Here is a 22,960-nt window from a genome sequence, read left to right as displayed (position 1 = left end):
TGCACCGAACACACAGTGTATCCCAGCACCTCCCAAGACCCTGGAGTGAAGCCGGAACAAAGCCCAACTTTGCACTTAGGGACTTTCAGTCTGGTTGGGAGCAGAGACTCTGGGACAGAACTTAATAAACCACAGCAGGGCCTTTGTAAATATTACTCATTCCTTAAATAAAATTAGGGGGGGAAGTGTAACAGTCTGTGTCAAGTTGAACTATACTGGATTCCGGGTAACCCTCATCTCTCAATATCCTTTAGTAAAACTTGATGCAAGTAGAATTTTCAAAATCCCGTGTCAAAAATAAAAGAAATTTGTATCTGTATTTGTCACATAGTTTTAAAGTGAAATAGATTAAAAGGGATTATTATATGTGATGTGATCATCTTTATTACTTTACTGTACATGGTTTTAAGGAAAGGAATCCGGACAAATGATAGGCTATAGTAAATAAAAATGAGAGGACAAAAGACAAATGTTTGTTGCGAGATCAACTCAGAATTTCTCGTGGATTTCTCCATGACTTTATCGAAATGTCCCACTGAGACCATTTCTATGAACAGCAGAGGGAGGAAGGATCTCAGAAATGCAGATTATCCGTTGGCAGAAGGGCTTAAGGGCTCCTTTTGAACCAACTAGGGGAAGAGCTGTGTTTAGAGAGCTCAGCTGCTAGCCCTTTGGCAAGAGGACAGGTTGATGAGATCGGAGGACGAAGAAGTGCCAAAAACGCAGTGCAATCTACTACCCAGCAAAGGGCAGGGAGCAGAGCGGGCGCCGTGACCACACAGACTGAGCGAGTCTTAGGCTCCCCAGTTTCCCTAGGACTGTCACTCTGTTGGGACCTGTCTCTTCCCTTGTGTGACTGCTAGTTCCCGCAAGGGAACTTTAAGTCAGTGAAAAAGGGGACCTGGCAAGACGGTGCCCCGTTTGTGTTCCTTCTTAGCAGGAAGCCTCAAAGAATGGAGAGTTAGTGACGCTATTAATAGAAGAGTGAAGCCAGATGAGCCTGCTGGAGGCCGGGGTTAGGAAAATGAAGCTCCAGGGGCGCAGCTGAACCAGTCTTTGCGGTTTTTCACAACTCAATGGCCAGGGCTGCTCCTGGCCATCTTCTCAGAGGAGTTAGAGAGCATCCCGAAGTCGGCAGGGATGCCCCAGGGAGAGGATTACTCAGAGAGGGAAGCAGCTGGCTCTGGGCCTATCCACCACTCTCCCGCCAAAGCCCCACCCATTCTGCCGGCGGTATTTACAAGCTTTGCCACCTGCCCGGGGCCAAGACTCTCCACCCACAGAGTCCACCACTGCACATGCTCTCAAGTCTTTAGAGCATCAGTCGACCCGCCTCTCATACCCACTTCAGAGCACCACACCAGGGCCACTCTCAGGCGCGTGGTAATGAGATTTTACATGTAACTAAGTAATCATTTAAGCATTCCATATAAAGACTTGTATTTCACAAAACTGAACTTTTTACAAAGCTCTTGCACTTACAGTATTTAATTTCATCCTCGTGCACAGCTATAAAACTTCCATTAAGTCAGATATCATTATTCCCCTTCTACAGATGAAGATACTGAGGCCTGGAGAGGGTATAGTATTACCTCTTACAAGCCCTAGATGCTCAGCTTACTTCTTCAAGGCAAGAATCATATTGATCAAAAACTTTAGAAATGAATATTGTATCAAGCATGGGCTTTGGAAACAGATAAGCTTATCTTCAGGTCTTAGAACTGTCATTTATAAAGCTGTCTAACATTGAACACATTACCTAATTTTGCAAAGCCTTAGTGTCCTCAGTTTTAAAAATGGAATCATAATATTGTTTACCACATGGGGTGGTTGTAAGGATTAAATGTGACCAGGCCTATAAAAAGCATGGGACAAAGTAAGAGCTCCCTAGATGTTAGGTGCTAATATAATTGCTGTTTTCTACGACCCCACGGGCATTAACTATTTGCTATGGAGCCAGAGAGGCAGCGATCATCCCAGGCCTTTGGCATCACATTGAATGAGAAGTCAGCATACAATTCCACGTGTGCATAGACTCAGGCCTCACCCCAATTACCAAGCAAAACGCTTCTTTTGGCAGCAAAATGAACGCATGAAGCACTTGTAACAAGTTTTTTACATACTCCTCTCAGCAAGAATTTGCCCACTTTCTTCACTACTTTCTCATCATGAATGGATGTGACTGTGCTTTATAGGCACAAAGAAGAGGAATGATGGCGGGTAGGATGCTGGAGGTTTCTGCACGGTCTCCTCCAACACTTACACTCACTACAGAAGCAGCAGCATGTCAACAGGCGGCATGCTCAGCTGGCTGCATCTGCTGCCATTTTTTCAGGTCAAGTTCCCAGATATGGGCCGATGGATGCAAACTCCTAGTAGCTGCAATGCTGACCATGAGGTCTGGGTATTTATTCCCCCAACAGTTATTATCAGGCACTGGACTAGGCTTGGGATAAAAATGACTTCATCCTGCTGAGTTTCTAATGTGGGAAGACCGCAAGTGGTTTACTAAGTGGTTTGACCTCATGTATTCCACACAGTAATGTCCAGTGGCCACTCTGATTTACTTAGCAGATGAAGGATTTGAGGCCAGAGGTGAAGTCACACAACTAGAATGTAGTGGGACCTATGGCTTGGACTCAGCCATCTCCTGTGGATTTGAGTTGAACTGCTGAATGTCTGTATCCTCACCAGAGAGTTACTGTTAGGGGAGACCTGAGCAGAAGCAGGTGCTCCCCAGCAATTTTTAGGGGTGAATGAATAATGCAAGCCTCCTCATGGAAGAGAAAAAATGTTACACTCCTTAGAAAGAACCATAAACTCACTGATGGGCAAGGTTTTGCTGGGGTCCAGTGGGAATGATCCAGAAGAAGCCTACTGAGATGTTGCCCGAAAGGCAAGCTCACCATCCTCACTATCACCTTTATTGAAAGCCTCCAGTTAACTACCTGCCTCTAAAAATAGCACTTTATTACTCCCTATGCAGGAAGCTTCACTTGGGCATTAAGGACAGAGACGCAGCCCGGATGGAGATGGATGCACAGGACAATTTCTCAGCTACTACCGAGGAAACATGCTATGAATATTTTACAAACAATGTGGACTGTCTGCTCAGAGCCGGGTCACTCTTATTCTTGCTATTAATCTTTGCAGCCAATCTGCAGCCATGAACCAGAGCTGTTCTCTGTTTCTGGCAAACAGAAGCCTAACCACTGGGCCCTCAGCCCCACCAGTTGTTCTGACTGACTGGACCAAATGAAATGGACAAATACTCGGAGAAGCCACAGAAGACCACGTAAAAATGTTGACCAGACACACAGGGTAAATATTTATACTGTACAGAGGTTTAGAGTGGGTGTTTAGCTAGTTCTAAATCCTAAAGTGAATGAAAAATACAAAGTTTATTGAAATAAAGACAATTTTTAGACCTTGTTATTGCTGTAAGTTTGAGACACATGTGCTTTATCCCTCTCCTTGACTGGCAGGTCCACAAAACAAACCACATATCTCAAGGGTCTAAGAAAAATATCCTGCCAGGAAAGATGACCCTTACATTCATTTTCAAAATTTTGCTTTTCTCTCCTACATGTTGGCTCTGATAGTTATATTATTTTTATTCCTAATTTCTTATCCAACACCCTTTACAGTATTATATCTAATCTCTGGAATATTATAGCCATGTATGTTAAAGCCTAGCGGGCCATCTCTGTGGAATATTAACAAAATTGGAGCATTTGCTTTTGAGAAACAGAAAGGAATAGGGTAGAAATGGGCTCTGAATGAGCCTAGATCTCAGAAGTTCCCATCAAATTTAATTTCTTTTGTCTCTCGGCGCATGATAAAATTCAAATACTTCTACCTTACATTCAGAAGTTCACTCTCAACATTAATATATATCATGTATGTGATATATGTGATGTATATATCGCATTCAAAACCAGATGAGTTTCCCAGCAACCTTATGCTTGGAGTTGCTCTGCAAGTCTCTTAGATCTGGCCCAGAAATCCAAGAGAAATCTGGCACCTTTGAACAGGAGTCAGTGCGATGATCCTAAGTCCTGATAAAGCCCAATCCTTACATTAAGATTTTTTTTAAAAATCACGTTGGCTTCTACGGGCATGTCTGTGAGAGCAAAAACCGGTTACCCTCATGACAAAGCACGAAACTTAGAACTTAACGCACATTTCCTGAAACATGGGGCATTCCTCTAACCAAAATGAAAGTATCCTGCCCTGTCTTTTGTGACTGCCACATCATTACTCGAGTAGCACACGGCTTATGAAGGGAGGTGTGCACGCCAGCCTGCTGCAAAAGGCGACTGGGAGTTTTTCACAGGAGAGCAAACTGAGGCAGCAGGACCCAAAAGCATTTGCCTAAAATCCCAGGGTAATTTAAAGACAGGGTGGCTCACTTCGGGATTGCTAGATGGCGTAGCTTTTCAGAAAACTTGACTGCCTTCGGGAAACAAATAATGGCTTATTCAGATTGCTTAGTTCCAACTCCCATAAGTTACGGCACCCAAGATTAAGAAAACAGGTAGCGCGTTCATGCAAGCCTGTGATCAGTCCAATTAATCACTTTTTCAATTCTGACACGTTTCAATAATACAGAACCTCCTAGCGAGAGCTGGAGCAAATAAAAATGCCTTATCTGGGGCAGGCAGACAGCTTGTCAGTGCTGTACTAGGAAAAGGGTAGTCGGGTTGCCCTCTGACTCAGCTGAACATTATCCCAAAAGTGAATTTTCGCCGTACCAAGTTTAGCTGTAACATTTTAACGTCGTAGTAATACTTGCCAGCAACTTTGCAAAATATCCCTGGAACATTAAGAGAAAAAGGAACATCTTTGAACAGGAGAGGGAAGCTCTAAAGTTACATCCTGCCTGTCCATAGTAACACATATCACAAAAAAGAAAAAATATAGACAGATATTGAGAAGAAGAAACAGGAGTACCTACTTGAAGAGAAGAATGGCACTGAAAGACTGTCTTCTTATGCTATAGAATGGGCTAGGGAAAGGAACAGTAACCTTTCGAGCCGTTAGGGAGCTTCTGAGCATGGAGCTTTATTTTCAGTTTTGGTGAAATCCGTTCTGAGGCAGTAGACAGGAGGCTGTTATGACCATGAAATTAGGAAATGCAGTAACTCAAAAATAAAGAACTAGCACCACCATTTGACTAGGAGTGGAAAATCTCCCGTACAAAATAGAGGAGGGGGTGGCCCGCCTTTCTCCACGTGAGGCCTGATTCTAACTTTCTTAGCACTTCAGTCCAGACAGACGTTTAACAAGGGTGTAAGTCATCTATTAATCTGCCTGAAATTTTTTGATGTAATCCAGCTGATTTCCTCTTCACTACTAAGAAAGCCTGAAGTCTAGACAGGCATGTTGAGTAGGAAAAATAATAATAATAAAGCACTGATTCGGCACATAAATTTTGTTCATCTGAAAGTAGTTACAGCTCAGAGCAGGAGTGAGGACGAGGTCGGTGAGCGCTTTCAGCCATTGACTCCACAACTCTGCATTTCTTGTCACTGATTAATTAGGTTCTCAACTTCAGTAACCTGCAGAGGTTGGCTTCTCTGCCTCTGAAGCCATTCCTCCGTCATCTGATCTTTCCATGAATAATCTGGCATTTCCTCCAGCCATTTAAGGGTTTGTGGGGTATTTTGTTTTGTTTGCGTGTCATGTGTATGTTAAAGGATCCGTTTAAAAAAACATGTTCGATTCTTCTACTCAAGTCTGAAGAAAGGCTGGTTTTCTGCAAGTCAGAATGGTGGAGGAGAGGGTGTAGGGGAGGCTCTCTAGATCCTGGGCCTTCTTGAATCTCCAGATGCAGGTTGACATCTGTGGACAATCAGTGCCACTCAATATCGGCTTAGGAAAAAAGGTAAAAAAAATCTCATAATCAATGCTTTAAAACATTTTGAAATAAAGGCTCTTAGCTGTCTTCAATTATCTTTATACTTGTGAGTTAGCCCGTAAAATAATTTGAGTATGCAAATTTGTCTGAGATTAATTTCCACAGAATACGTAGAGCAGGACATATTTTAGCTAATACGTGAAGTATTTCATTTTGACTTAAACAAAAAATTTCAGCACGATTCACTTACAAAAAGAAGGACCATGTGTACCAATGCATTGTAGGAGTTTTATTAGCTTTTTATTACTTTTCTTATGATTCATGGCAAAAGGTGACTTATTTACTAAAATGTTTTGAACACTTTAAATGTTTTGAAAGCAAAAATTTTTTTTCTAAATTAATTAAATCCTTCAATTATTTGATTTGTCAGAATGGATGAAGTATGCCTTTCAAATAGCTTTTAGCTGTCTGTTAAAATCAGTTCTGCACATCAGTACAGAGGAGAAAATTATTTAGAGCAACAGTTCTCAAAATAGGACACTCAATTCTGAACTGAAGGTTAGAGTTATTCTCTACTCATTAGAAAATATAAATGTATAATATAAATTCAGGTAAAATAAAAATTAGGTGAATTATCCTTAAAAGACTATTACCGATATTCATTGTATTCTAATATGTGCTTTCTCAAGTGGGAGAGAATAAAAATAATAGCAAATGCCTTCTGGGCACATACTAGAGGTCAATACTATTGTGAGCAGTTTCACAACAACTCAAGGAGGTCAGTGCTATTGCAAACCCATTTTGCAGGTGAGGAGATCCTGGGATACCAAGATTAAGTAACTATTCCAACATTTTACAGCTGGAGTCAAGGTTCATACTCAGGTGGTCTGACTTAATCACCCAAGCTTTTAACACTCCGCTGCAGACTCTGAAGCAGCACATGGGAACACACTGTGGGAACACACATGTGTTACATGTATCGTTGGAAGGAAAAGTTGAGACATTATCAGTGGACGGGTAAGAACCAATTTCTACAGATTGATATAGAAAGATGACTATGATTGATCTTAAAGTTTATCATTTTAAGGAAATCACTAAAAATAAAAATGTCTGCTTGGACTAACATTGTTTTAAAGTATTCTGTGCTTCCTTATAGGAAAAAAAAAAACTCCTTTGAAGAAAAGTTTCTAATTAAACTGTGTTCATCATTATTAGATAGAATGAATAATGAAGAGACAAATAGGAAGAAAAGAATAATTTAAGTGAAGCAGTGGGACCCAGTGTAATTGAAACAAACACAGCGCACATTTAATCTCATAATTCAAAGAGAAATATTGCACCTCTATGCCTAATTCCCTTACATGCATTTTTTTCAAGTGAAAAATAAAGCCTTATATTCCATCAAAATCATGTTATCCACTTCATCTTTGTTTAAAAAAAATCAACATACACATTCCCTTATAGTGTCATATTGTTTACTAAGAAATACAGAACAAGGAAATTCTAGAATCTTTCCTGGTTCCAACCTTTTTTCTTTTTTTTAATATGTTCTCTCATTCCAGAAGTGACCACTAACAGCCTGGTCTTCACAAGCAAAGTAAAGCAGAAAATTGATGCAATCTGTCTGAGTCATTCAAGCAAAATCCTGCTATAATCTGGGTGATTCAAGTTAAAATAAAACTCAGGGTTTTTATTTAGAGTGTGTGTTTTTATCTAATGCCCCAGATGACAGCAGAGTTTGGGACTCAATTACATAGTTAATTGCCCAAGTTCTTCATTTGTTCTTATTAGCAAAGATGTTTCCATTGGCCGCAGCTCTAAACGTGCTCCGATTCCATCATACTATAAAGGCAGCTCTGTGCTTTTAGTTTCCCTCATGAAGAGCAATCAAAATTGAAACTCTGCTTGCCTGGAGATACCAGTCAATGCCTGAGCGCTCACTCACTCATCTTTCTAAGGGAGAGTGCCCTGCCCTAGGCTCCTGTTGCCTGGACAACCGATCTCATCCCTGTGACTCTCAGCCCTCACCTGAAATCAGAGCTCACTGGACCAGGGACAGGCATCTGACCCAGATAGGCAATGGCCAAGGACATGACCTAACGTGAAAAGACGAACGTGACCAATCACATTCAAGCTCTTGGGAGTGTGGATTTTGGAAACCGAGACTGAGCTGGTGAGACACAGAGGCAGGAGGATGTCTTGGGGTAGATGGAGGCCATAGTAAGCAAATGCCCTGAGCAAAGTAAGCTATGCAAGGACAGAGAAACCCAGTGAGCCAAGATGAGCAAGTTTGAGGCCCTGGGCCCATGAGTGCATGGCAGGGTCTGGCAGGGTTGTGGGCGTCACCCAAATTCTTTCATCACCTTTATTACCAGGTATCCAAAGGGAGTCTCTGTTCAGTGCCATCAACAACTGTAACTAAAACACTCATCCTGGATCACAGGTGCTGGTTTTTGTAGATGGTGGCACAATATCCAGCAGTCCTATTTTCAACGGACAGGCCCAGGGTATTTGAAAACAGAGCCTTAATATGACCAATACCTGATGACTCTTTCCACTGTGGTTGACTCAAACCAAAACTCTCTAGTTGAAGCTTATAGGGGTAAAGGTAGTACCTTTCTCAAAGATGAAGGAAGGAAGGAAGAAAGGAAGGAAAGAAGGAAAGAAAGAAGGAAAGAAAGAAGGAAGGAAGGAAAGAAAGAAAGAGAAAGAAAGAAAGAAAGAAAGAAAGAAAGAAAGAAAGAGAGAGAGAAAGAAAGAAAGAAAGAAAGAAAGAAAGAAAGAAAGAAGAAAGAAAGAAAGAAAGAAAGAAAGAAAGAAAGAAAGAAAGAAAGAAAGAAAGGAGAAAGAAAGAGAGATAGAGAAAGGATGATCTTCCTCCAGAGAACGGAGGTTAGGCAGAAAATACTTTTGCAAAAAGGTCAACAAATTCAATTAAACCTTACACTTCATCTGTAGAAAGGCCTTTAAAACCCACCTTCATAAATCACGTGCCTCTTCTTTACATAGAAAAAGACTGTAAGTCACAAACATCCCATGTAAGGAAATAATTATCAATAAAGCTTCTGTTAGGAGAATCAATGGGCTTTTACACTGACAGGGGTGACAAAGGAAGTAACACCTGAGGAATACAAGGTTTTAAAGTGGGAAAGCCGTTCGCTTGGCTGAGCAAAGAAGATCTCTCTCTGACCCTTCTTACTCCTGAGAGACTTGACCCCTCTGTTCTTCACCCCAAACACCCGTCCCTGACCACTGCCCAGCGCCATCAGTCTCAACCGCCAGATAACAGACGCACGCTTCTCCTTGGTAGGAAGCAAGATATCAACTGGGAATCAGAGAAGGTTGGCCCTTCCAGTAGTTTGTTTTCATCAACTGCAAAGGAGAACTTCTGAGGCGACAAGAAAACTCCACAGATTGCATCCAAGGCCGAGGAACACTTGGTTCCTAAACCAGATTACAACCAGGAGTGAGCAGCTCTCCCCACGGGAGGATCCGGCCACCCCAGCAGCAAGTGAATCCTGCCCTCGTCGGCGCCTCTGCCTGGCATCGACCGCAGCAGCCTTGGCCGACGCTGGACGCTCCGGCAGGCCTGCCGTGATGCTCAGCACCTGCAGCAAGTTCAAGAGCATCTGATTATTCTCCTCAGGACACAGAAAGGAAGAATTTGAAAGGCCTTCATGTTGTGACAACAGTTGAGGGAAAGCAGAGTGAGAAAAATATTATTTTGTTACTGTTGTTTTCATCCAATTTTTTTTTCCCGGGCGGGTTTTTTCTAGGGAACTATGGATTACAAGGACTTCAGACTCTACCCCCAAGATATCTCCAGCCTCCATCCCTTTTATTTCCTTCTCCATATTACTACTCAAGCCTCCTTCACTTCCGAGCTGGACTACGGCAATAGCATCCTAAATGGTCTGACTGCCTCCTGCCTCTCCCATTTCTAATCCATCAGACACGCCTTCACCAGATGACCTTCCTGAACAATCACCATCGTCATATCACTACAAGAGCAAATTAAGTGCAAACTACTCAGCATCTCCCAGATAGCTGGGTCCCAGCCCACCTCTCCAGCCTCGAGCTCTGATCGAGTGGCCTTGTTCCTTAGCCCCAGTATCCCATGCTTCTGTCTTGGCCTCTTGCCCATCTGGGCTAGTTATGAACCTACCACTTCTTCAAAGTTGACCTCGAAGAACACCTTCTCCGTGGAGCCCTTCCTGACTGCCCAACATTGCCCTGTTCTCACCCACCTCTGAACCCCCACTGCACATTGCTTGCACTTCTCCCCTCCAGCAACAAGTACACACGAACATCTCCTCTGTTCCAGGCAACCATGAACAGACGTGGCCTTGAGGAGCTTGTGTCTGGTAGGATGACACTTCAGCAGATGAACTGTATGACAACCTGATGACCAATGCATCAGAACCTAAATATACTTTTACTGAACACTTGACAACACTCTTCAGGGAATGACAACTCAGCCTGCTCCTGAGTTACTTGTGCATCTCCCTCCCGTACCTCCTCCCACCAACTGATTGCAGTTAACTGCACCTTGCCTGGGGGTGTCTTCCTCCATCTGGATCCATGCCAGTAATTCGCACAGTGCCTGACACACAAACCTTTATTTGTTCATGCAAATAAATTTGAACTTGAATAGAAGAGACAGAAAGACCTGTCCATCCCCGAACCCCAACCCCGAGCCCCATCCCTGTCTCATCCCAGTGGCCTAGGAGACCTATATTCACCTCGCTCTCCAAGCAGCAGCAACAGTAGAGCTTAACCCTTTACAGGGGCACTGAGTGGTCTCAGCCCCCAAGTCTGGGTTTAGAAAGCTTCCTCTACAATATCAAAACCTCTACCGGAAACTATTTTCCCCCAAAGCCTGATACCTTTCAGGTCCTTGAAATAAGGATACGAAGCAAAAAAAAAAAAAGGAAACGAGGGAGAAAACTAGATAATTACATCAAAGACAAGACACAACATATTCAAATTGCACAGTTCTGGCATTAAATAAAATATGAGAATAAAAAAAATGAAAAGCAAGCATTTGGATCACTTGATCACTGTAAGAGTAAAATGCATTTAAAATGGATAGTAATAGGAATATAATTTTGTTGCCATCACTTGGGCAATGATATGTTTAATCATTTTCCCCACACTAAGTTTTGATTGGTTACTATATATCTATACTTCCCTTTCATAAAATCACTCTAGCCTTTACTGGTTTGCTTTCTCCACTCCGCACAGCAAAAGTCCACAAAGACAGTCCCAGGGGATTTGGAACCTCCTGAAATCACAGCCAGTCTATTGGCTCCATAAACACATGTGCATTTTTCTGAGAAGAGAGTCTAGAAACTTCATGTGATCCTTTAAGAAGCCTAAAACAAGATGGAGAACTCCTAAAGGAAGGAGCTTATCATTATAAACGGAGTGTTTAATACACTGTCGCGTGTCCTACCACGTTTCTTTGACATTTTTACCACTGCCGATATGATTACTTTTCCTTTTCAAAACTAGCACCTTTTACCAAATGAATAAAGCTTTGCAATTTGCACCATTCTTCTGAAATAAATCAAGATAGTCATTTGTCATTTTTTAACATTTTACTTGTAAAACACCACAGAGATATTGATTTTCCAAACCTTAGGTCCATCCAGCAATTACCAGGTAGTAACAGGAAGCCGCTTGTAGACCAAGATCAAGGTTGACTACTAAGTTAGCAGGTAAACAGTTCTCCTGCAAAGGCGGGGCAGACAGCTGACATGCCTTTGGCAGCAGGTTTGTAACTCTGGATTTTTCAGTCCTGCTGTTTTTCAGGGCCTTTTGTGGCGTTTCTGCACTTAGGAGAGGTGTGTAAGGAGCAACAGTAGATTTCCAGCTGCAAACAGCCCAGAGCCTCGCGGTGAGCCCGTCTTCCAGTCACCACGACGGCCACAGGAGGGTCTTTGTTCGTGAAGACATTTAAAAGGTGTTTTGGTGGAATCCACACTCCAAAGAGGAGCCGAGAAGGGAGAACTGGCCCGGGCTGCGCGACGGGCCACCACTAAACCAGCAAAAGCAGCCGAGTCCCTCGGAAGCCCCGGAGCAGAGGAAGCAGCCTGTCCCAAAGAGTGTGTGTCCTATTTACTCAGGCAGAGAAAGGATATTCATTTCAACCAGCAAGGGAAATGTTAGGTTATGTAACACTGGGGATGAAGAGAATGAGGCTTTTTTTTTTCTTTTTTTTCTTTTTCCTGGAGAAAAGTGTTGTGAAATAGTTCAGAAACAACCTCCAGTTTCCACAGTCACTCCTGCCCCCAGAAGCTTCTATATCATAAGATCAACAGTCAGAGCCCCGGGGTTAAGGTTAGGGGAAGCCAGAGGAGAACTGGGGGTCCAGGGCCCTCCCCCATCTACCACTGCCCCTCCCCTACCAGAGCCCATCAGAGCCGTGGGAACCTTCGCCCACACACCTTCACCAGGCATTTCAGAACAACCACGGGCCAAGCATCCTGAAGCATTTTTCCCACCTTCTCACATGCCAGGGCAGCCTTAGAAAGAATCATTATTTGTGGGACTGTTGCACAGAGCTAGCCTGAAGTATAATTAAGAATTATTAAAAGGGATGCTCGGCAGGTTGACCAATGTATCAAAACTCCAGGCTGGTGAGGGCCAGGGGCTGCTTGTTTAAGGGAAAAGTAAGAATATAAGCCCAAGTGAGAGGTCAGCCAGGAGAGGGGTCCTGAGAAGAGGGGCCGGGGGAGAGCGAGCGCTGTGGGGGAGGAGGCCACAGCACAAGCCCGGCTGCCTGACCGAGCAGGGACGGGGAAGTGGCCAGCAACCAACCCGGGCAGCTGGCGGAGCCCCAGAGGGCAGGACAGGTGCGGAAGTCACACACGAGAACACGGAGCCCAGGCTGTCCAAGACATGGGAAGTTCCACGTTTGGGGACACAAGGGAAGTAAGGCCAAGACTTGGTCACAGAGCAGGACACACCCAGTCACTAGGACAGGAGGGTAGAGATGAGCTAGGAGACCAGTTCATTTTTTTATCTAATAATTATTTACTGAGCACCTACAATGTGCCAGGTACTGTTCCAGGAGTTGGGGATGTAGCAAACAAAATAGACAAAAATCCCTGACCTCAGGGAGTTTATATTCTAGTGGAGGAAGAGGGAAAGGGAAACAATAGCCAATAAATAAAATATAGAGAGAAAGTCAAACAGTGCCAAGTGTGAAGGCGAAGACTAAGCCGGGAATGGGACAAGGAGCACAAGGCCGAGGGGTGACCTTCAAGCCTGGCAATCAGACAGGCGGCCTGAGAGACGACCTCCAGCAGCCACCTGAAGGCGGCGAGGGGACAGGTCACTGTCTCGGGGAAGAGCACCTGCGTCTGCAGGGACAGGAGGGTCCCAGGCATATCTGGGCATCAGGGAGGAGCTAGAGGAGCTGATGTGGCACCCACAGGGGTAGAAAAAGGAGAAGAGGTGGGAGAGTAACCGGAGCTCCAAGCTGTGTCGGGCCATCCGAAGGGGACTGACTTTTATTCCGAGTGGGATGGAAAACCACTGGAGACCTTTGGGCAGGAGTGACGTGATCTGGCTCAAGTTTTTAAAGGCCCACAGTACCTGATGAGTACAAGCTGGTTGTGTGGGTGGGGAGACAGGAGAGGCAGGAACCAGGTAGAAGGCCACCCACAGCCCAGGTGAGAGGCCAGGATGCTTACGCCAGGGTGCTGGTGGTAGGTGGGGCCAAGGAGCTACAGTCTGCCTGAATTTGAAAGGTGGAGCCAACATGTTCGCTGACAGATATGATGTCCACAGAGGGAGAGGACGAAAGGAGGCAAGAACGACTCTGATGCTTTTGGTCCCCAGAACCCTAGTGTGGAGCTGCCACTTACTCAGATAAGGAAGACCCCGGCAGGCACAGGTTTGGGGGAAGAGAGGGTTCTAGAGTCCAGTTTTAGACATGCTAAGTTTGAGATGCCAATTTAGACAGCCAAATGGGTATGGCAAGGTGAAAGTCGGAGGTCAACAGAAAGGGCTTGGATGGAGGTACCAACTGGGAGGTGTAGATAGTAGTTAAAACACTGCTGACCGTGACTCTCGGTTGATGAGAGTGGACCCCGGCCTCTCTTCTGTTCAGCCTCCCAGGGTCCCCGCCTTCCCTGTCCTCAGGTACCTATAATCTCCCCATTACCTGGCTTCACCTGGGTTTGCTCTCCCTGCTCCTGGCTGTCACCTCCCTCTTCACCCCCAGTGCACTTATTTACTTTTTCTGAGTCTGGTTCCCTCAGAGCACTCTTCTTTGGATGTAACCAACTAGCAGATAGAAACTAAATTAACAGGTCTCTATGTCTGGAAATTACCTCTCAAGCTAACGTGAATTCTTTTGAACAGGGAACTTTTAGGCCATGTCAAAGGTCACATTTGGGACACATGGCATCCTTTGAATTGGGGAAGACAGCTGGCTCCAAGGTCTAAAGCACTGCCTTTGAGATACAAAACAGACGTTTCATCCACTCTCAGAAAATAATCTTTCCACAATTGGATCAGGATCTTTGAAAAAATGTATCTATTTCCACCACAGTTTAAATAAAGTCAATGAACGGTATTTCAAACTGTTCCATTCAGCATTTTCATGGTATCCTAAATGCTCCAGGAGTTCAATTGAAAAAAAAAAAAGCTTATTATTTCGAAAGTCAGGAAGAGCCAGCTAGCGTGGGAGCAGTGCCAGAGGAGGAGGCCTATTGAGAGCTGGATGAAGTCCACAAATGCGCGTCGACCCAGACAGGTGTCTGGACGAGGCTAAGATCCCTTGCCCAGAGACACTACTCAGTTGCATTTTTCCATTGGTTACCAGTACTTCTAAACCCTGGCTGTCAACTGAGGAGTCTTCACAGTTGCCTATGCCTACACCATGCCCTCGGATGTCCTCACTTCTGGAGAGAGACCACAGCATCACTTCTTTTTTTTTTTTTTTTTTTATCTCCAGGTGATTCTAATGTACAGCAAGCATTGAGAACCCCTGGGTTGGAGTGATCTTTCCTCACCATCTCTATAAACCCATCCCATTCAAGTCTATTCATGCAACTCACATACATCTAATCAAACCAGACCACGACATCACCAGTTCCTGACATTCTTTATAGACATTGACTTCCTGTTTCTTCCATTACATTTGCTTCACGTATTCTTCATTACTTTTTTTTTTACAGTTTTGCCAGGTTGGACAGTACCACTGAAGAGAATGTGTGAATGTTTTCATTAGTGAAAAATAATAACTCCCGGGCAGCAGTTCCAAGGTCTAAAAAATAAAGCTAAAACAATACTATATTCCAAATTTATATCAAGCCTTCCTCCCTTTGGGACTCTGCTGCAGAAATTACACTGCATGTCCCGTTCCCAGGGTAATTCTCTTATTGACAATGTGGGTAAAGAAGTAAACAAAAAGAGCCATGCTCATTTCAAGCCACTGAGAAACACAGGCCAAAAGAAAACTAAAATCAATCAAACTTTGCCAAGTGGAAAAGAACAAACCAGCAGGGACTGAAGTTCTATATTCAGCTTTTAAAAGAGCATTGCGAACAATAGAGAACAAACACCAGGTAATCACTCAAAAGATTTACAAACAACGCTACAGAATAATGCAAACCGAGTGGATTCTACGGGGCGTATGTTTACTCTTGAAGGAGAAGCTGGACGCCCAGAACTTCATTAATGAAATGCTGTGTGTGCGCGCTCATTCGCAGCCGACTCTCACCCAGAGAGCCATCGGGTCGTCAGTAATAGTCTCTGATCTTCCCTGTAAAACCTTTTCAAAACACTGTCAGCAAGCACTTTGATTCCCATTTAACAGAAAGGGAGGTAAAGGCAGAAAGAGGTCAATTCCTCGGATCAACAAAGTGGCCGTTACGCTGCCGCAGGCACAGCTAAGAGGAGGAGGCACCAATGTCTGGTTGTTTCTTGGGGTCATCAGGCACCGAAAAATTTCCATCTATATTCCCCAGAAAATCGGTGGCTATCATTTCATGTTCTAACCCAAATTTTCCTTGTTTCTCAAGAACTCTTTCCTGTACTCTCTCCTTGTCTTTCTCCGTACTCTGTCTCCATTTCCAAACTGCCTTCCATGGTTCAAATTATTAGGATTAGCTCTAGGGGACTATCCAAAAGGCTTTTCTTCTGCTGGGATTTTGGTGAATACGCAAGTCTTGAGATAAGCAACCATCTGCTAGAACTCAGTAATGTTCTTTATGGAATAGCGGTTTCCCTGGTGAGGCAGCTTACAGAAGTGGGGAGAGGGTGCAGAGAAGGGATCTCCAGAATGCCTTCCCACGAGGGGTGCTAAAAGTGGTTTGTGAGGGTGCCAAGTCAGGGGAAGGAACGGTGCTCATGTGTTGGTTCTGTTAATTAGCACCATTTGAAGATAATTATGACGAGACCACACAGGGAGAGTGTGATGTTTCAAGTGGAGTAGACCATTAAGTAAACAGGAGTTCTGAACTGTATTTTCTGGGTGGTTGTGAAAATTTTTTCCAAAAGATGGACAGAAGGATGCTGACGGCGGTAGTTCTTTGGAGTAACCAAAAGGAAAAGCTCAAGCAACACTACAGCACCACACCCTGATCACTCCCAAATCGTCCCAAGTGCACTCGACTGATTGCAATATTTGTTAATGAAACAAGAACTTTAATTACCGTCTCCGCTCAAGAGAGATACGTGGCTGGTACCTCCCAAATCTCAGTCCATTGGGAGCCACTGCCCTTGGAAGACCAAGCAGGACCCAGCAGAGACCTGGCCACTGTGTTGGGATGGTCCCTCCCGTCTCTCCACCCACACTCACCTTCTTGTTTCTCTTGCTCCCTGTGTTTTCGTCACCAGCTCTTGACTTACATCAGTCCTATTTCAATCCTTGTTTCCTCCGAATTCTGACCTTTGTGGTATTTCTAATTCTCTTGCTTTCCTCCCTTCCTCTCAGTTGCAGACAAAACCTTGACTCTATTTCCTAACTCCTTGCCACCTCCACCTGGGACCTGGGATCCTAGGTGACGCGCAGACCCTGCCTTAGATGGACCTCAGCCAGCTCTCTGCTGCCCCCACCTGGTCCACAGCAGCATAGCAGATGATAATCTGACAAACTGGCCCTTAAATTCAACGCCACTGCACCTGTTTTCTGACACCCACTCGAATATTGCTAATTTTGTTTCACCATAGCCTGACTTAATATATGGGTTCCAAGCAATTCTTAATCTTTAATTACCAAGTTATGTGAGTGAGTAAATGAGCCACTTTAGGGGAAGCGTTTTATTTTTTTAAGGTAAGTGCAGCACGGTGGTAGCATGATGAACATTCTGAGAAGTCCAACCTAAAGTGATGGCTTTTAACAAATCACTAGGACACACTATATAAATGTAGTTATTTTTTAAATGACCATAGAATATGAAAATGAATATATGTATGTATATGCATGACTGGGACATTTTGCTGTACACCAGAAATTGACACATTGTAACTGACTGTACTTCAATTTAGAAAAAAATGGCCATTTATGTAACATTAATTTTTTCTTTCCTTCTATTTCAAATTTCAAACAACTGGATTCAAAATGGGCAGAAGATGACCTGAATAGACATTTTTCCAAAGAGGAAATGCAGAAGTCCAACAGGCACATGAAAATACGCTCAGCATCACTAACCAGCAGAGAAATGCAAATCAAAACCACAGTAAGATATCACCTCACACCTCTCAGGATGACAATCATCAAAAAGGAACACAAATAACAAATGCTGGTGAGGATGTGGAGAAAAGGGAACCCTCATAAACTACTGGTGGGAATGTAAATTGGTGTAGCCACTGTGGAAAACAGTATGGAGGTTTCTCAAAAAACTAAAATTGAGCTACCATATGACCCAGCAATTCCACTCCTGGGTATATATCTGAAAAACACAAAAACTCTAATTTGAAAAGATACATGCACAAGAATGTTCATATCAGCATTATTTACAATTGCCAAGACATGGAAGCAACCTAAGTTTCCATCAACAGATGACTGGATAAAGAAGATGTAGTAAAAATATATATGATGGAATACTACTCAGCCATGAAAAGAATGAAATCTTGCCATTTGCAGCAACATGGATGGACCTGAAAGGCATTACGCTAAGTGAAATAAGCCAGATAGAGAAAGACAAATAGTGTTTACCACTTATATGTCGAATCTAAAAAATACAAAACTAGTGAATATAACAAAAAAGCAGCAGATTCACAGATATAAAGAACAAAGTGTTGGTTACCAGTAGGGAGCAGGAAGAGGGGAGGGGAAATATAGGAGTAGGGGAATAATAGGTACAAACTACTATGTGTAAAATAAATAAGACAAAAGAATATATTGCTTAATAGAGCAAATATTTTATAACTATAAATGGAGTATAACCTTTAAAAATTGTTAATCACTACATTGTACACCTGTAACTTATATAATATTATACATTAATGCTAATTCAATTTTTTTTAATGGGCCTAGCAGTGGGAAAATGATTTATTTTTTATACATCACCAAAGCACTTTAAAGCCTGGCTCAGAGGATAGTGATCTAAAAATACATCAATCCATTTTTCCTTCTTTAGAAAACACAGGATTTCTTAACGGAAATCTAATGCAGTCTTACTAGTGTTCTCTTGTACGCGAGCTTGCAGTAATGTCTGGAAAGTACATAGTGGGACTGGTAAGGCTGATGATCCTAGATAGGTTGGAACTGCAACTTAGGTCCAACAGAAAATCATGTATTATCTTTTATAATAGACAAAAACCATGTGGTTATAATTAATGTCCAAATTAAATACATTGGAGATAGATAGGTTTTAAAATGGCAAAAAGTAACATGGAATGTTTATGGTTTATTCTGACAGACTCAAGGTTGAGATACACAGTGTTAGAGAGAGAACCCAGCGGCCCAGCACTGCATGATGGGAGCAGAGCTGCCTAAGCTACTTTGAAAAAGAGTAACATTAATACCATGCATTTTAATTAGTTGTGGGAAAACTGAACAAACAGATAAAGAGAAATGTGCAATATAAAAGGTACACTTTTAAAAACAAAGTCTAACAGTCAGCAGGCTGAAGGGCTCAAACAATGTAGCAGCTAAATATATAAAGCAAAAGCTATTCAGGAGTGCGAGAACTTAATTAAAAGGCAATTGTAGTGGAAGGTGTCAATATATCTCTTTTAGAAGTGAATGGGTATTACACTCCATTGTCTACATTTGATAGTGATGTAGAGCTTCTGACAATTCAACTACATAATATTTTTTGTCTACCCATCAACCATTTATAAAATCTTAGCCCAAAGAATTTGCTAAGAAACTTTCTGAAAAAGTATAGGTTTACAGGACAAATAATCTGATAATAATCCAATAAAATTGGAATAAAAAGATAAAATCTTTACTTGAAAATTAGGATTTTATATATATATCTATCTAACTAACCTTTAGAACTGAAGAAATCAAAGGTGATAACCAAACTATTTTGGAGGCAATGAAAAAGATGCTTCAGACCAAAACCTATGGATCACAAAAGAAACTGACTTAAATGAAGTTTTGTTTTTATATATCACCTATACAATGATACATTTTACATATTATAAATTTATGTAATTATAATGCTATCTATATAATTATCTAGATGTAGATAATTATACCTTTATAATTATATGAATAATACCTACTTTACATAGATCTAATTATAGTTATATATATGATTTATATAATACATAATTATACATATTATAAAACAATAAATATATCATTATAGTATACATATATAGTACATACAATATAATATTATCATATATTATGTATACATATATTATATATATAATTTAATACTCATTTTAAGAAATCAGAAATGACCAAAATAAATCCAAAAAAATTAAGAGAAATTAGAACCTGCTGCTAAAGACAGACCAAAAAAATAAAAAATAAAAAGAATAAATAAATCTGAAGTTGTTTCTTTGAAAAGACCAAAAAAATAGATAAACTTATAAATCTGATACAAAAAAAAAAAGAAGAAAGAATTAAAATATGCAACACTAAGAATGAGAAAACAGTGTTTGAGAGAATTTCACATGCAAACAATATGAAAAGATGAGTAGGTGAAGTGTCACAGTGTGGGAAAGGTTTAGGGAGCCGCCTTTGAGAAGAAGTCTACCATCTAACGGGATCACAGCTGAGTCCTATTTGACACTTAAAGGAATAACTAATTACGAGAAAACCTTCATTCCCTCAGCACCCTGGTTGGCTCCCCCCTCCTCCTGGGCCGGAGGCGTGGAGCTGGGGTCTGGCGGGACCAGAGCCAGCAACGCCCTTCCTACATTCGCACCTTTACCTAGTGAGGCCAAAGCAACAGCTAAACCTGAAGCCAGGCCCATGTGAGGAGAAGCCCAGAAACCTGCCCTGACTGGTTTCTGGAAAGTCCAGCGAGTTGGTGGAGGAGAGCGGTTAAGACAGCAGGTGCTGGAGCCAGGCCTGCGACCGGCTCCCTGCTCCCGGCTCCCAGCGCTGAGGAGTTAGTCAGCCACTCTAAGCCTCCATTTTCTCAGCTATAAAATGGGACTAGGAGCCGCACCTCCTCCAGGGCTTACCGGGTAGAGATGAGCAGTAGGTGCCTGGGAAGGCTCACCACCAGACCAAGCACAGGGAGACGCTCAGACAGTGTTACCCATTGTTGTTATTTCAATTAGGCCAAGAAAACTACAAGAAGGATCAAAGAGAACAAAAAAACAAACAGAGAACAAAGGGCAAAAAGAGCTGCCATCAAATGCAAGGACCCCCAACTCTGCTCACCCACTTGTTCTGGGAATTCCCAGGCCTCCTCTTCAAGAACTTTCTTCTGCACTCCCTGAGGGCGCAGCTGCACCATAGCTTCCCCTCCTCTTTACTCCACTTCCTCTGATTCCTTAACACATTCCTCTGAGGTCTATTCTGAGACCCTCTGGATCCCCAATCCAATTCACTTGCTACATACTATCTTACTATATTTTTTTCTGTGAAAAAGGAAAAAAAGAAGGCCCATTTCCTCAACTCCTTCCTCTCCACTTCAGGACATACCTTCTTCACCCAGACTTGCCTCCTGTTTTTCTCACCTGTTAGAGAAAGATACATTCATTCATTCAACAAACATTTCATCAAGCTCCTACTGTGTGCCAGGAACAAGGGAAACCGTGGTGACTGAGCAGAAGAGGCCTCTTCCCCAAAGAAGCTGGTACACTAGTGAAGAGAGGCAGGCAATGAACCGATAAAAAAAAAAAAAAACAAGGAAACATCAGGTGGTGATAAATACAACGGAGACACGGAGATGTAGGTATCGGAATGGACACCAGCCACTTTGGATTAGGTGGTCAGGGAAGACCTCCATGAATTTAAAGTGAGATCTGAGTGATGCAAAGGAGCCAGCCCAGTAAGTGTCTGAGTAAAGTGCTTTGCGGGAAGATGGAACGGCTGGAGCAAAGGCCCAGGCAGGAACACCCTTTGGCAAAGCTGAGAAAATGCAAGAAATACACTGTCAACCCTTAGTATCTGTGAGGGATTGGTACCAGGATCCCCGTGGATACCAAAATCCTCAGATGCTCAAGTCCCTTGTATATGATGGTGCAGTGTTTGCACACAACCTATGCACATCCTCCCTGCTATGTAAATAGTTGCAAGTGGAAGGCATATTCAAGCTTTGCTCTTTGGAATTTTCCAAAATTTAAAATATATATACATATATATACATAAATATTTTTGATATGCAGTTGGTTGAATCCACAAGTGCAGAACACTTGGTTATGGAGGACTGATTGTAAAAGGCAGCGGAGAAAACGGGAGGAATTATAGCTAGAGAGGCAGACAGGAGCCAGTTCATGGGGGGCTTTGGAGGTCCAGGGAAAGAGCCTAGATTTTATTCCAAGTGCAAAGCGAGGCCATTTTCCCTCCCTCTAAGGCTAAGTTTCCCCCATGCACTGATTGCATAGCCTGGATCTAAGGTACCTCCAACAAGCCCTCTTTTATATCTGCCATTTCTTCCCTCTCTCATGTGCCCCTCCCCTCAACTTTGAACATGCTTGAAGATCTCCCATTAATTAAAAGAAATAAACTTCCCTCGATTCTACTTCTCACTCCAACCGGTCCCAGTTATATCTGTTTTCACTAAACTTTTTAAAAAGCATCCTAATGATGGCAAACACATACACTGCTTATGACATGCCCAGCTGTGTTCTGAGAGCCTTCTTTATTAACCCATTTAATCCTCACAGCCACCTTATCAGGTGGTTATATCACTACCCCCATTTTACAGATGAAGAAACTGAGGCACGGGTAGTTAATAACTTGCCCAAGTTCACCCAGCTAACAAGTAGCCATCACAAGATTCCAGCTCAAGCATTCAAGTGCCAGAGTCTTCACTCTTAGTCTGGACTTGGTGCTCCTGGGGCTTCCTCTTTGGAATCAGACTTTTGTCTCCTCAGGTTCCTCAAGTAATTTTTTCAAGGGTGTCATTGTCCCTTCTTCCTCCACCTTCCTAAATTTCTCAGTCAATTTCATATTGTTGAATCCCTTCTCCATGGTGGGAGGGGCTCACTCCTCCCATGGTACCTCTGCAGCTCACCTTTAACCCTCCTCTTCCCTTCCCAAGACACTAGCTCATTTCCAGCAATCTGCACCCGTACCCAGATCTCAGTACAAGAGCTTCCTTGCTGGTCCTCCAGGTTTCCCAGCTCCCAAACAGCCTCCCCACCACTGCTGTGAATGTCTCTGAAGCCCAGCTGTCGCCAACACCGTGCTCAGATATCTGCTCTGGGTCCACATTTCGAAGTGCCAGACCAAGGAGAAGACTGCACTGGGCCAGGTCAGTGGAGATTGGATGGAGGGACAAGTGGCCTAGGGACTGTGGGCCCTTTGGTCATACTCATCTGTTGGGAACCCAATTGCTACTTCTACAGGAGGAGGGGAATATGCAGCTTTCTTCATAGAAGTAGTTGAGATTATTAATCAATAAATGCTCTTTAAAGTATGACTTTGGCCAAAGGGAGCATTTGTCTCTCCCTCCAGACCAGCTATGCAACTTCTTTTCCTCACTTCTAACAGCTGAACAA

At 42.9% G+C, this 22,960-nt stretch overlaps 1 protein-coding gene across 2 annotated transcripts in view; it reads right to left on the bottom strand.

The window, feature by feature from the left end:
* The window catches only part of ESR1 (estrogen receptor 1), a 336,920-nt gene extending 331,736 nt beyond the window's left edge, over positions 1–5,184 (bottom strand). For both annotated transcript variants that reach the window (XM_032485184.1, XM_032485181.1), the window contains exon 1: positions 4,958–5,184. The gene's annotated coding sequence lies outside the window, so the exon portion shown is untranslated. The remainder of the gene's footprint in view (positions 1–4,957) is intronic.
* Between the last annotated feature and the right edge of the window lie 17,776 nt (positions 5,185–22,960).

Source organism: Camelus ferus, chromosome 8 (genome assembly GCF_009834535.1).
Source record: "Camelus ferus isolate YT-003-E chromosome 8, BCGSAC_Cfer_1.0, whole genome shotgun sequence".
Classification (NCBI taxonomy): domain Eukaryota; kingdom Metazoa; phylum Chordata; class Mammalia; order Artiodactyla; family Camelidae; genus Camelus; species Camelus ferus.
Note: the sequence above shows the minus strand (reverse complement) of the source record. Positions and strands in the feature narration are given on the sequence as shown.